Source organism: Neovison vison, chromosome 11 (genome assembly GCF_020171115.1).
Source record: "Neovison vison isolate M4711 chromosome 11, ASM_NN_V1, whole genome shotgun sequence".
Lineage (NCBI taxonomy): Eukaryota > Metazoa > Chordata > Mammalia > Carnivora > Mustelidae > Neogale > Neogale vison.
Genome location: NC_058101.1, coordinates 52,136,377 through 52,151,221, shown reverse-complemented (window position 1 = coordinate 52,151,221; position 14,845 = coordinate 52,136,377). Strand labels below are relative to the sequence as shown.

Genomic DNA, 14,845 nt, shown 5'->3' with positions numbered 1-14,845 from the left:
CCCTGGAGGGCTATAGGAAGCTGAGTTCCTTTCCTTTGAGAGACAACTAGACAAATAGCCTCCAGAGATACAGCATAGAAGCAGCAGTTTGAAAAATATCTAGGGGCATACAGGAGGAAGAGTAGTTTACTCATGTCAGAGGATGTCCTAGAGACGCAGGGTTAGCTGAGGAACTTCTTGAGAAGCTGGCAAGCACCATCTCAGTCACCCTCACCCCAGCATAAACTCATAGCCACCTGCAGGAACCACTGCCATGTCAGTACTCATACCGAACTTGCTAACGCCTCTCTCTCTACTTCTCCTGGGCATTGTTGATCTGCCCTTCCCAGTCACACTTGTCGCAATTCCTGCACTGCAGGTTTCCTATCCCTGAAGACCAACACAAACCTTTCCAACCTCATATTTCCCAACCCATATGTTCCATGGGTCCTTGGAAACTGCAGTGATGGCAGTGGTGGGGCCTACAGAAGCCTGAGACATACCTTGTTAAAACTGTACACGTCTCCAACACAGCCCTAATCTCTGCAGCAGTAGCAGGTCTTATTTTGCAAGCAGATTGGTGTACGTGTTGTTAAAACTTTGTTTCCACCCCAGCCGGTGACAAAACACTGCCCACAACAAGGAAAGAGAGCCTCTACAGACAACCGGACTGAAGGAAAAGGAAGCCAGGGCAGAACAGCAGGGTGCATGCAACACACAGAGATACCCCCTGAAGCACCAGTCTCTGGTGATCAGGGGACACAGTACTACAGGATACTACAGGAATTCTTCATAAAGCCATTACTTTCAAGAGCAAGAGATGTAGCTGACTTTCTTAACACACAGAAAGAGATACAGAGCCAGAAAAAATGAGGAGATAAAGGAATATGTCCCAATTGAAAGAACAGGACAAAAATCACAGCAAGAGACCTAAATGAAATGAATCTAAGTAATATGCCTAGTAGAGAACTTCAAGTAATAATCATAAAGACACTCACTAGACTTGAGGAAAGAGTGAAGGACATTGGTGAGACTCTTAAGAAAGAGATATAAAAGAACCAATTGGAGATGAACACAATAAATGAAATTAAAAATACACCAGATGGAATTAATACCAGGCTAGCAGAAGCAGAGGAATGAATTAGTGGCCTGGAAGACAGAGTAATGGAAAAAAATAAATTTGAACAGGTAAGAGAAAAAAAAATTATGCAAAGTGAAAATAGACTAAGGGAACTTGGTGACTCTATCACACATAGGATTTGCATTATAGGGAACACAGAAGAAGAAGAAGAAGAGAGAAAAGCAGGCAGAACATTTATTTGAAGAAATAATAGCTCAAAGAAAAGTCCTAATCTGGGGAAGGACACAGATATCCAGATTAAAGAGAGCACAGAGATTCCCCCAACAAAATCAACCCAATGAGGTGTATAGTAAGACACACAGTAATTAAAATAGCAAAAAGTAATGAGAAAAAGACAATTTTAAAAGCAGTAAGAGAAAAGATATCACTCACATACTAGAAAAACTTCATAAGGCTAGCAGCTGATTTTTTCAGCAGACATTATGTAAGCCAGAAGAGAGTGGCATGATGAATTCAAAGTGCTAAAAAGAAAAAAAAAAATATGCAGCCAAGCATAATATTTTATTCAGAATAGGATTTCTTAAACAAACAAATGCTAAAGGAGTTCATGACCATAAAACCAGCCCTACAAGAAATGTTAAAAGGGACTCTTTGAGTGGAGAAGAAAGATCATAAGTAAGAGTAAGAAAAATATAAATCACAAAAAGAAAATCAGTCAAGGAATTCACAAAATAAAATCATGTAAAATACCTAAAATGTGTGTGTGGGGGTGGAATAAAGAATGGGTTCAAACTTATGCTACCATCAACTTAATATAGACTTCTATATGCAGGAGATGCTATATACAAATCTAAATCAAAACCAGTAACAAATATACAAAAAACAAAGAGAAAGAAATACAAATATCTCACTAAAGAAAGCCAACAAATTGTGAAAGAAAATAAGAGAAGAAAGTATCAGAGAAGAACTACAGAAACAACCACAAAATGTACTGAAATAGCAATACTTACCTATCAATAATTTCGTTGACTATAAATAAACTAAATGCTCCAATCAAAAGAACTAGGGTGAAGGAACAGATTAAAAAAAACAAAAAAAAACAAAAACCAGAATCCGTCTATATGCTGCCTACAAGAGGCTCATTTCAGACCTAAGGAAACTTGTATATTGAAAGAAAGGGAATGGACAAACAATTAATGTAATGAATGTCAAAAGAAAGCCAGGGTAGCAATACTTACATCAAACAAAATGGAATTTAAAAGACTCTAATACCAGACAAAGGACACTACATAATAAAAAAGAGGACAATCCAACAAGAAGATATAATGATGTAAATATTTATGCACCCAAATAAATAAGTTAAAATAAATATAAATGAACTAATTGATAGCAACACGATACTAATAGGAGACTTTGAACTTTTAACATCCCACTTACACTGATTAACTGATCATTCAAATAAAAAATAAACAAGGAAAAGCGGCTTTGAATGATACACTGGACCAGATAGATTTAACAGATATATTGTATTCCATCCTAAAACAACAGAAAACAAATTCTTTTTAAGTGTACATAGTACTTTCTCCAGAACAGACCACATAGTAGGCCACAAACAAATCTCAACAAATTCAAAAAGATAAATTATACCATGCAACTTTTTTGACCATAATACTATAAAACTAGAGATCAATCACAAGAGAAAAATTTGGAAAACACAAATAAATGGAAGTCAAATAATATGCTAATTAACAGTGAATGGCTCAACTGAGACATCAAAGAAGAAATCATAAAGTAAGTGGAGATAAATTAAAATGAAAACAAAATGGTACAAAATCTTTGGGATGCAGCGAAAGTGGTTCTAAATGGAAAGTTTATAACAATACAGGCCCACCTCAAGAAGCAGGAAAAATCTCAAACAAATGATCTAACCTTATACCTAAAGGACCTAGAAAAGAACAACAAACAGAATCCAAAATCAGCAGACACAGGGAAGTAATAAAGATTAGAGCAGAAATAAATGATATAGAAATTGAAAAAACAAAAAACAAAAACCAAGAAAACAAAACAGATTAATAAAACCAGGAACTGGTTCTTTGAAAAGACCAATAAAATTGATAAACTTCTAGCCAGACTTATCAAGGCAAAAAGATAAAAGATACAAATAAATAAAATAAAAATTTTCTAATTTTGGAGAAATAACAACCAACACCACAAAAGGACAAACAACTATAAGAGAATATTATGAAAAATTGGATGACAACAAATTAGACAGCCTAGAAGAAATGGATAATTCTTAGGAAGATATAACCTACCAAAACTGAAATAGGAGGAAACAGAAAATTGGAAGAGACCAATAGCCAGCAAGGAAATTGAATTAGTAATAAAAAAAACTCTCAATGAATAAAAGTCCAGGACCAGATGTCTTCACAGATGAATTGTAACAAACCTTTAAAGGAGAGTTAATATCTGTTTTTCTTAAACTATTCCCCAAAAAATAGAAAAAGAAAAAAAAAAACCTTCCAAATTCATTCTGTAAGGCCAGCATTACCCTATATCAAAACCAACAAAGATAGTAGAAGAAAAGAGAACTACAGGCCAATATCTCTGATGAACATCGATGCAAAAATCCTCAATGAAATATTAGCAAACTGAATCCAAAAATACATTAAAGAAGTCTTTTACCATGATCAAGTGGGGTTTATTTCTGAGACATGGTTCAATATTCAAAAATCAATCACTGGGATATATCACAACAACAAGAGAAAGAATAAAAACTATATGATTATTTCAATAGATGCAGAAAAAACATTTGATGAAGTACAACATCCATTCATAATAAAAACCCTCAACAAAGTAGGGTTATAGGAAACATACATCAACATAATAAAGATCATATATGAAAAACCCACAACTAACATGATCCTTAATGGGGGAAAACTGAGAGCTTTTCCCCTAAGGTCAGGAAGAGAACAAGGATGTATACTTTCACCACTTTAATTCCACAGAGTGCTGGAACTCTTAGCCACAGCAAGCAGATAACAGAAAGACATAAAGACAGCTAAATTGGTCAGGAAGAAGTAAAACTTTTGTGATTAACAGGAGACACGATATTATATAGGAAACCCTAAAGACTCTATAAAAACAAAAAAAACCAAACCTACTAGAACTGATAAATTATATATATCTATTTTTACACATTTATATACATACATATGTTTTATACATACATACATGTTATAATATATAATTATTCAGCCCCCCAAAATGAAATCTTGCCATTTGCAATAACATGGATGAATCTAGACAGTATTTTGCTATGCACAATAAGCTAGTCAGAGAAAGACAAATATCATTTCACTCATATGTGGAATTGAAGAAAGAAAACAAATGAACAAAGGAAGAATAAGAGGTAATCCAAAAACAAACTCTTAACTAGGGAGTACAAACAGATAATTACCAAAAGGGAGGTGGGCGGGGGATGTGTGAAATAGGTAAAGGAGATTAAGGGTGCACGAATCTTGATGAGCACCAGCGGATGCATGGAATTGTTAAATCACTATATTGTATACCCGAAACTAATATAATACTGTATGTTAATTACAATGGAATTAAAATTAAAAAGTAGAAGTGCATCTATTTATACTGGTTGGTGAACATCCTTAAAGAATATGAAGGATCTTCCCTTCATCATATTGGCCCCGATGTTTCTACATGGATGTGGGAAACTTTAATTGTGTAAGAGGCCTCTGACTGTAGGTAATGCTAAAAAATGACTTTTTTCAGTTTTATATTCTTATTGGTATTTTACCTGAATTCCTATTCTATGAAAAATTTTTGTCCTGATGCGCAGTGGCAGTATCGTAGCCAATGAGGTTTATCCGAGGTGCGATTATTGCTAATTGATAATTTATAAAACTTGTGTTATATAACTTCTGTGTCCAAATTAATTGTTAACGAGCTCTTTCCATAGAAGTAAAACTCATACTTTTTTCTTTTGAATGATTCAGTGGAAGACTTCATCTAATACCTACAGCACTTCCTAGTCTGTTTCTTATTCTTAGTCAAACTAAGAGTAAGTATGGTTACTTAACATACACATAAGTTGATTGACTTGACAAATGTTTTGCCTAACTGGAAAATGTTAGGACTTCTGTAGTTTGCTTCTGTGATTCTTGTGATTTATGATAACCCTAATAATAACAATAAATTACTCCACTTTGATGTGACAACATTTTCAGAAGCCCAATAGAGTATATAGTTGGTAATTGCTACTCGATTGAAATATTTGTTGATTAGAATTTGTGTAACTGACCACAATAAAAGGAAGTCCAGTATCATCTGTTTGTTTATTGTAGCAAACATAGGTGATCTCTTAACCATATCCCTCACCTATACTGAAGTCATCCAAGACAGTGCTGCTCTAGGGTTGTGCACACGAGGGCTGCGCATGTCTCTGCCTTGAGGGTGCTCACCAGACTCTGTGAAATACCTACCAGGGAGGTAATAGCACAGGAGCAACCTTTACCGAACATGAGACAGGAATTGTCCCAGTGGGCAACTTGGAGGCAGGATGAACATGGTCTCTGTGATGACCTTCTTGGGACTGGGGAGCACAGGACCATAAACCTTTATGAACTTTACTTTCTGCCTTGATCCCCTTTCTCTCTCTCACACATGGCTTCCTGGGGGCATTTCCCAAACCGACTCTTTGTACCTACATGCTTATCTTGTCATCTGATTTCCGGGAGACAGAGAAGGGAACCTTAACCAAGATACTTATTTGTTCATTTTTTTTCTAACTGAATTTCCACTCTGTGCCAGATATCGTTCATTGATTGTGTCTGAATCCTCAGAAAGTGACCTATTACTACAATACCCATTTTGCACATGACAAACTGAAGTCCAGAGAATTTAATCGAATAATTTATAAATCATAGTAAAGCCCAGAGTTCGTTTTTATTTTTCTATTGCTTTTATCATTCTATTACTAACCTTGCCCTATTCTGTGAATTCTAATCAATAAAAGAGACACCACCGAACTATTGTTACATGGTTACACTCTCTAAAATTCAAATTTGTGCGTGGGTTTTTGACCTTTCTCCATCTTTTTGCTGCAACATATGCAAAAAACACTCCTCTTTGCTGGACAATCTCTCATTGGTTCTGTCACTCACCTATTTCCTGCTCTTGGATTCATTTTCCTCAAATGGAAAATGAAAATCCTTGGTCTCAATGATCTTCAAAATCTATTGGAGAGTAAATGTTACACAAATCTGAGTTCTTTGTAGTCTCTTTCCTCTGGCCAGTTCCACTGCACTAGCTTGTCTTACGTCCAATTCTCCTAAAGCAGAGGTCAGCAAACTTTTTTCTACAAAACACCAGAGAAAATATTTTAGGCATCATGGTTTGTAAGCTGTCTGCTGCGTTTGCTCAATCCCACAACTGTAGTTCAAAAGAAGCAAAAGACAATATGTAAATGAATGAGTGTGGCTACTTTCCAAGGAAACCATGTATTTACAGAAATAGGCAGCAAAACTACTGGGCATTCTCCACACTCAGAAAGTGATTCTCTAAAACTCTTGTGTCTAGACCTGGCAGATGGGAGATGGCAGGAATATTCCGAAGTGCTTTTATTTTCTGTCTCACTGGCCTCCCATAAACTTTGCAGATCTTTCTCACAGAGCTTCTCAAAGAAACAAAAAGGGAAGCTTTTCTGTGTCTTTCTTATCTGAGCCTCTTGAGCCTATCTGAGAGTCTTTGGTTTGACAATGAGTATTCTGTGTTTGTGTTTGTGCTGAGCTTAAGAGCACAGAAGAGTCAATGCTTAACAGTGCTGTCCTCTGAAGAGCTGGAGAATATATAAATATTGCATTGGGGATGTGGTTTCCTTTTGAACAGAGTTTCTGAACAGGTTTGCTTGCTAAAGGTCTATTATTGGCATTTTCATTATAACCCTTCTAACACCAAACTTTTTCAGAGGACTCATGACTCAAAACAAACATTTTCTTGAGGTTGAACCTGGCATACTTGATATTATTTAGGGGATGCATTTCTGTATAGAAACTTTCCATGGAAAGCACTCAGAGTCTGTGTTAGGGAGCCCAAAAAATCCTTAAAAAGAAATTGCTGCCTCATGCTTGAACTTTTAGTAAATTTTCTGAGCTGACAAAGAATAAACATAATCTAACCTTATTTCTGATTTCATTTTTTATTGAAAATCTCTCCTGGACTGGTAATCTGTAACTAATGAGAATTTGGGAGACTTATGTAAGTATCTCAGAGGTATGAAAAGATGAGAAAGATAAAATGAGCTACTTTGTGAAGCAATGAGTTTCCTGTCATTAGAAGTCATCAAGCAGAGGTTGAATAACGACCTACCACCAATGATGCTGCTTAGAGATTTTGCATTAGGTGAGAGTTTCAGCAAGCAAGCTCCATGGAGCCCACCTACCATCTGTGAGAGAGAACTGAGGGAGAGACAGGACAAGCTGCCTGAGCTCCACATCCTGACCATTCGTCCCCATCTCCTTCTTGAATGCAACGTCCTCTGTTTTTACCCATTTTACATATTGGACGTTTAGAATGCTTTCCTTTGAAGAAAGTGTTCTACTAATTTTTTTAAATTAAAAAAAAAAGTAAATTTAAACCACTAAGCAACAGAGATTTCTGTTTCTTCCAACTTGTGAGATTTTAAATGTTCTACAAGTAGGCCTTGATACATTGTAAATGAGAACTCTTTCCTTCCCATCTCCCTCCCAGTATCTCCTCATCTCCAGGCAACACATAGGAAATCTTTTAATTCTTGGTAAATTTTATAGTCAACTTCCAATAAAAGGGTAGGAAATCCCCCATATGTTTTCCATTCGCAAGGAATAACCATCAGGTTTAGGCTTTTGATCATTGTTAATAAGCAAACCCTTAAAAAAAAAAAAAAAAAAAAAAAAAAAAAAGCCAAGCTGTGTTTACTGAGAACCCAGCCCTTTAGGAACAAAAAGAAAACTTTAGCTAATACCCACTAGCGTACAGCATCTTGGCCTGAGGAGCAAACTCTTTGTGCTATTTCCTCACCTGACTTTTAGATTTTTGTATTTCTTTATAGCTGAAATCTCCTAAATAGAGTCAGGAAAGAGAATGAAAAGCAAGAAGGTATTAACAGAGAATAAAGAAAAACCCAAAGGCATTAGTATCAAGTATAAATCAGGAATGGCAGAAACTCAATGAAATTTACTGACAGGATAAATGATTGAGGTCATTATTATAGACATTGTATATTGAAGCTGTCTATAAAAAGAAGAATTTGGGGGTGCCTGGGTGGCTCAGTGGGTTAAGCCTCTGCCTTTAGCTCAGGTCATGATTTCAGGGTCCTGGGATCGAGCCCCGCATCCTGCTCTCTGCTCAGCAGGGAGCCTGCTTCCTCCTCTCTCTCTGCCTACTTGTGATCTCTGTCAAATAAATAAATAAAATCTTAAAAAAAAAATGAAGAATTTGGAAACAATTTCCAATTTAAATATCAGGTCAATATGGACTTTCTTTATGGTAATTTGGGAAAATTGTGTCTAGTGGAAAACTTAAAGCAATAAGCTGGGATTTTGCTTATGTTAAAACCACTCATGGTGAAAAATACTGGTTTATATTTATTGTGCAGTTTCTGAAGGAAACTACATATGAAGGAAACTAAATATGGTTTCTCTGGCAAAAGCTAGTGAACTTATGTTAAAAAGAAGCTGACTTTGTATGGTAAATGTCATAAATATATGATTTCTTAATAAACAGATATAATTCCATTTGGTTTTCTAAGTAGTTAATATTTTAAATAATTGCAGCGAAAAAAAAAATATATATATACATTTATTTTTCATGTGAAGCCTAACCAGTTGTCAAGAGAGAAAGGAGAGAAATTTTTCCTATCTCATTTCTAGAATCCAGTTCATACTTGCAAAAGTTTCTCTCCTGAACCCTGGAGTTCTAGCATAGAGCAGAATCAAACCAAATTACATATCACCCTAAGGCTTCAAGAGAATCTCTTATTTGTTTACTGATCAGTATTAAAAACATATCAGCCTCGAGGCTTTCACTGTCTTGGAAAGATGCAGTTTGCCTCTTTAATAACGCAAGCTGTAGGAAGAAAGTTCTCTCTGGGCCCCATGTGCTGTTCTGTTTGCACTTTCAAATCCAAAGTGAGTAAGATTTAAATGGCCTTTAACCTCAAAAAAGGTCTCTAATGGGGCACCCTTGCTTTCCTTGGTCTTTCTGAGCATGGTAGCCTGTGATGTTTCTTGAAGTTGAATTCTGGATGGCTGGGGACAGCCTTCTAAATCTTTAGTCACAAAGGATGGTTTCCCTCTGTCAGTCACCAGCGGAGGGCCACATTAATTTTCAAGGCACAGTATAAGTTCCATCTGTTATCTGAAGCATTTGTGGAGATTACATGCCAGACAAAGAGTTACTGAATGAATTAAAAGTAAATGTCACTTCCTAAAACTCAGCCCAGTAAACACAGCTTGGGGAAATATTTCCTTTTGCCTGAGTTACAGCTATTGGAGTTAGACAGTGGGGTGCTTTCAGACAAGGTTCACATCTGAGGAACCTCACAGTTCTCCTGCCCTCTTTGGGAAGGATCACTGGATAGTTCTTTCCTACCATTAATTTGCAGAGACTAAAGGCAGGAGGCGTGTGAGAGAGCCACAAACAGCAGTTACAGTCCAACATGATCCATTGATCAGACAACATGATCATGGTCCAAAGCAATTCTCTTCTCTTATCCTTCCTCTCAATGACATTTGCTTTTAATGGCTGTGAGTCTGGGCTGTCACTTGCTGAAAGTTTCTCAGACACAATATTTTGTGTGAGAGCATCAAGCTTCATTTCTTATCTAAGTTACATGTCAGCCCTTGTTCTCATCTTTAATACATTGAAGAACAGTTGTTTCTCTGATGAATTTGTCAAAACTGCTGGTTTCCGACACACCGAATCCTTTACCTTGTCTGCGATTGTCAAAGCTCATTTTAATATGTATCAGAAGCATTTTGGGATTAGAATACGACATCTCACTAATCATTCAAATAAAAAAAAAAAGCAGAGTGATTGAAAGTGTCATGCATGTGCTCTGTAGCAACGATCAACAGGCAATAACCATTTTTGCCCACCTTCCCCATGTGGCGCTGAGATTTAGAGCAAATCAGAAATGCATAAGGATCTTGGCTTCACAAGTTATGACTCATGTTCATATTCCTGGAGGCCCAGCAAATTTTCATTGGTGATGATGTGTAGCCACTGGACGTCAAGAAGTATATAATCTCTGACCTCACGGCTTCATTAGCTAGGAGATTAGCATATATGACAGAAGTGGAGACTCTTTAGGAAAAGGAAGCACAGGGGACAACATTGATTGAGACTTGACTATGTATCATTATAGTGGACACCATTGGTGCTCTGTCTAGGTCTCCTTGGGTCCCAATTACCAGGTTCTAGTGCCCCAGCTGTACGCTCTTGCCTCATCAATGGCCTGAATCCATGACCCAGCTTGGGAGAATGGCCCTCAGGTTGCTGGAGTCTCAGTTTCCACAGAGGCAGAGTGGGATGTATCTGATGTTTATGGCCACTCTCCGATAGCCAGATTGATAAGGGAGAGAGGAAGAAAGCCCAGCTCACCTGCCCTGTATTAGAAGAGCCTGGCTGAAGCATAAATTGCACAACAAAGTTCCTCTCTCTATGATCTTTTAGGGTTGGGATTTTACCTGAAGTCATACCCTTGCTTGGGTTCTTCTTCTTTCAATGAGGCCTTCCCTTGCTCCCTTCCTCCATTCTACTGGGAGCACTTCTTTCATAAATTCCTTGCCCGAGAAGACTTGTCTCAGGGTCTGCTTGAGATAAACTATGCCTTGACTTGTACATATACTCTGTGACATATGCTATGCCTTTTTACATATACTGTGCATTTAATCTGCAGCTCTACAAGGAAACTGAGGATCAGAGATTTTAATTAGCCTGCCCAATACCCTAGAACTATTAGGTAGTAAGGGTATGGTCTCTTGAACCCTAGTCTTATCTGTATTATATTTTATTCTCAGCACAGGCAAGGCATATGCAATGCAGAAATACCATTTGGGAATAAACATGTTTGGAGATAGCTGGCTTCTACAAACTAGGCCTGATGTAAATGCTAACTACTTACTGAGAAGATATCATTGAGAAGAAAAAAGATAACCACAGATTTGTTTTCTATGTTGGCTGTAAAAGTATCTAGAATCAAGCATATTAATTGGCCATTAAAAAAAAAAAATGAAATCTTGCCATTTGCCACAACATGGACAGAGCTAGAGAGCATTTTATTAAATGAAATAAGTCAGTCAGATAAAGACAAATACCATATGATTTCCCTCAGGTGGAATGTAAGAAACAAAAGAGCAAAGGAAAAGAGGCAAATGGAGAAACAGACCCTTATCTATAGTGAACAAGTTATCAGAGGGGAGGTGTGGGGAGATGGATTAAATAAGTGATAGGGATTAAGGAGGGTACTTGTGATGAGCACCTGGGGTTGTATGGAAGTGTGGAATCACTGTTGTGTATACCTAAAACTAATATTACATTGTATGGTAATTAACTAGAATTTAAATAAATACTTTAAAAATAAAGAACTGAGCATATCTATTGGCATTGGAAGTGAGAGTCAACAACTATGTTTTTGTTTCATGCCTACATTTTAAAGGAAATAATTGAGTTAGTTGCTAGATTCATGGTAATATGGCCTTTGCTAGAAACAGATTTTTGTAAACAGTAGATCCCATAAAGTTACCCTTTGCTGCTTACCAGGGAAGTTAAGAAACTTGTCAGATGATGATGAAAGCCTGGCAAACCTTCGGCTTGGGTTTTTAATAGGAAATTTGTTCCAATTAATGACTTCAAATGGATAGAATTATAGTTAGCATTTAGCTTGGTCTTTCTCATTAATAACTTCCGCTCTGCTTCTGCCACAGTAAGTTTTATAATGTAGCCTTGAAAGCAAACACATGAAATGCTTTCCACGACTTCCACAATAAAACATTCCTCTTAGACTGTCATTAACTTTACCCGAAAGATTCCATGTCTTTTGCTTTTTTTTCTTCTTTATTACCTTTGGTGCTTGGGGAATTCCGAGATGCTGTAACCGCAGGGCTGTTTATGACTGGTACAACAAGCACGGCTAACAGTCTTGGAGCGTCCTGACTTTTAGACTGGTCTCCTCCCACTTTCCCAGACCTTTGGAGAGGACACAAATGCTACCCAATTCACCTTTTGTAAAGGGGCTTGAATCTCTTCACCTATATCAGGTGGGGGCTAAAAGTTCTACCTCTGCAGTCTTACTACACGGTTGGAAGAATGACTTCTCATGAACGAAGCTCTCAGAAAACAGGATGATAATCTCTAAATGTTTGTCACACAAATGATGACACAACGAATGTACGTGAAATGTCAAGGAGTTTGCAAGTATCAGCTTAAAGAGGAAAGCACTATTGACTCCCCATTTTACAGATGAGGAGTCCGAGAGTTAGAGATGGAAGAGTTGCTCAGTCCAGGATGGGAAAGAGCTGAGCTTCCAAAGCTTTGTATCTCCAGTTCTGACTCAGTGCCCGAGCTCCTCTGCGAGGTACCCTGAGCTCAGGCGTCCAAGATGGAAAAGGCTGCATTGTGCAGCCCATTCTCCAGATCATCATCCCCATGCGTATGTGGGGGAGTTGAGGCAGTTTTTCCAAAGGGGCAAGACCGATGGCGAGTGAACCCTGAAGTGGCAGATACGGGACAGGTATATCTGCAGAAATTCACTGCAGGAGAGCGTAGCAGAAAATATTTTGTAGCCCTAGATAGACTCCATCGCTAGTGGACCCTGGAATCCCCTAGGGCCTTATTGTGCCATTCTACACTACACTTTTTTTTTTTTTAATTAAGTACTATTCTATTTCTTAAACTAACTCCTATTGGGTGCTTTCTTGATGCCAGATCCTGCCTTCAATTAACCTACATTCTATTAGGAGAGACCAAATAAAAGGATGATTTCTGGTTATTATAACTTCTGAAGGAAATAGAGGGATTCAATGGACAATAATATTTCATTGCGCTTATTTATTTAGGGGTCTGCTTTCAATAACAGACTGTGAACTCCTGGGAGTGGTACTTTTTTTTAAATTCATTTTTACATGCTTAATCTCTAGCATGATTTAGAGACCCAGTGACCGTTTATTTAATGAATGAACAGACTATTGAACATGAAAAGCACCTCTCCATGAAGGGCTCCAAAGGATTGCTGGAAAAGCAGAAATGAGTAGCTCAAAGGAAGGCCTGTTTTCTCCATTGAAACTGAAGCCAAAATGCTTTCAGACATTCTCTCTTTAAAATATTTGCTGTTTCCATACTGAGGGAAAAACTTTTTTCCATCACATTTTCCACTAGTGGCTACTCCCCCTGTATACTTTAAAGGACACAAGGTCACAACTGGCTATTTTCCAGAAAGGATTAAAGATAATTAAAGAGGAATATTGATTTGGAGCTTCAGGCTGTGGGAATTTGGGTTTCTTTGTTGGGTTTAGAAGGCAAGTTTACTGCCAAAACATTGCGGCTTATCCTCTTACAGAAAAAAAAAATGGTCCCATTTTGAAAGAGCATCTTGATTTCTACTTTCCACTGATTTTTTTAAAATTGCCTCAGACCTAGAATCAAAACTGTATCTGCTCAATATAACCATACCCTTCTTTACTGTAGGGTGACTTTAGGCAGGATATATATGAAAATCTAGGAGTTTTGAAGAAACCATATATCTGCACTTCAGCTTAGCCTTGACTATAACAAAATTTCAAGTTACAAAGAACTAATGACTGAGATCTCACACCTGAAAATACACAAACAGATCTATAGTGTGTGGATGGAAATGACCTGACAGGCTTTCAAATGCCCTGTCCAAAAACATATAAAGTTCTTTTTCAAATAGCATTCATTCCCCGTTTCACCTATATTGTTATTTTGGTTAACGTCTTTCATATGATAAGATGAATGCATTTTTATTTTACCTGATGTGGAACTGAGTTTAGGAAAAGAGAGAACTTATCATAGAAAACCAATCAACGTTCAATATGTCTCGGCTTGTCTTTCTCAGTTTCAATATTTAACCCCCTAAACTCTTTGAGCTTCTACCCTTCAGCTTTGTAGCAAGTGTTTCTGATAATACATATGAGTATCTGCAAATAGAAAATAGTGAGGATTTAAGGTAATGCATACGAATACCTGACATGTTCTGGATACATCGTTGACTCTCAGTGAAATGGAGCAGTGTCTTTTGACCAGCATATTTCATGAAAAGTGACCCATTATCTAGAACTAGCAATTATTAGGTGCATCTTCTCTTCTTTCTTTACTTGATGAATTATATTCTATCAGAAGTTTCTCAGGCAGTCTCGATCAAAGATTTAACTTCATGTTTCAAAAAACTAACCATGCAAAGCAATTTCAAACTGAAGTCTGAATTTGGATTATGGAGCAAACAAGACAGAAGAAGGGCATTTTCAAATAAGCTGTTCGTAGTTCCAAAATCCCACATCTGGGAAAGAGAGCAATAACAATTTTACTCCCTGTGCTCTATTTACTGCTGACCACAGTTTAATTGCAACCAGATAAGAAATCATCCAGGGAAATTCAAAGAAGCTAGAAACGATTTTTTGATGATGACAAAAACTAAGCTTTGTGGTCTGTACAGTAATAAGAAGAAAAACAACTTGAGAGAAAACATGGGAACACAAGCTTACAGCATGCTATAAA

At 37.1% G+C, this 14,845-nt stretch overlaps 1 protein-coding gene and 1 non-coding gene across 5 annotated transcripts in view; one reads left to right on the top strand and one right to left on the bottom strand.

The window, feature by feature from the left end:
* Positions 1-14,845, bottom strand: part of KCNIP4 (potassium voltage-gated channel interacting protein 4) — a 1,144,126-nt gene that overhangs the window by 281,410 nt on the left and 847,871 nt on the right. The gene's annotated exons all lie outside the window — the stretch shown is intronic.
* LOC122890648 lies at positions 4,897-5,031 on the top strand. The gene has a single exon (XR_006381114.1). It is a non-coding gene; the product is annotated as a U4 spliceosomal RNA (small nuclear RNA).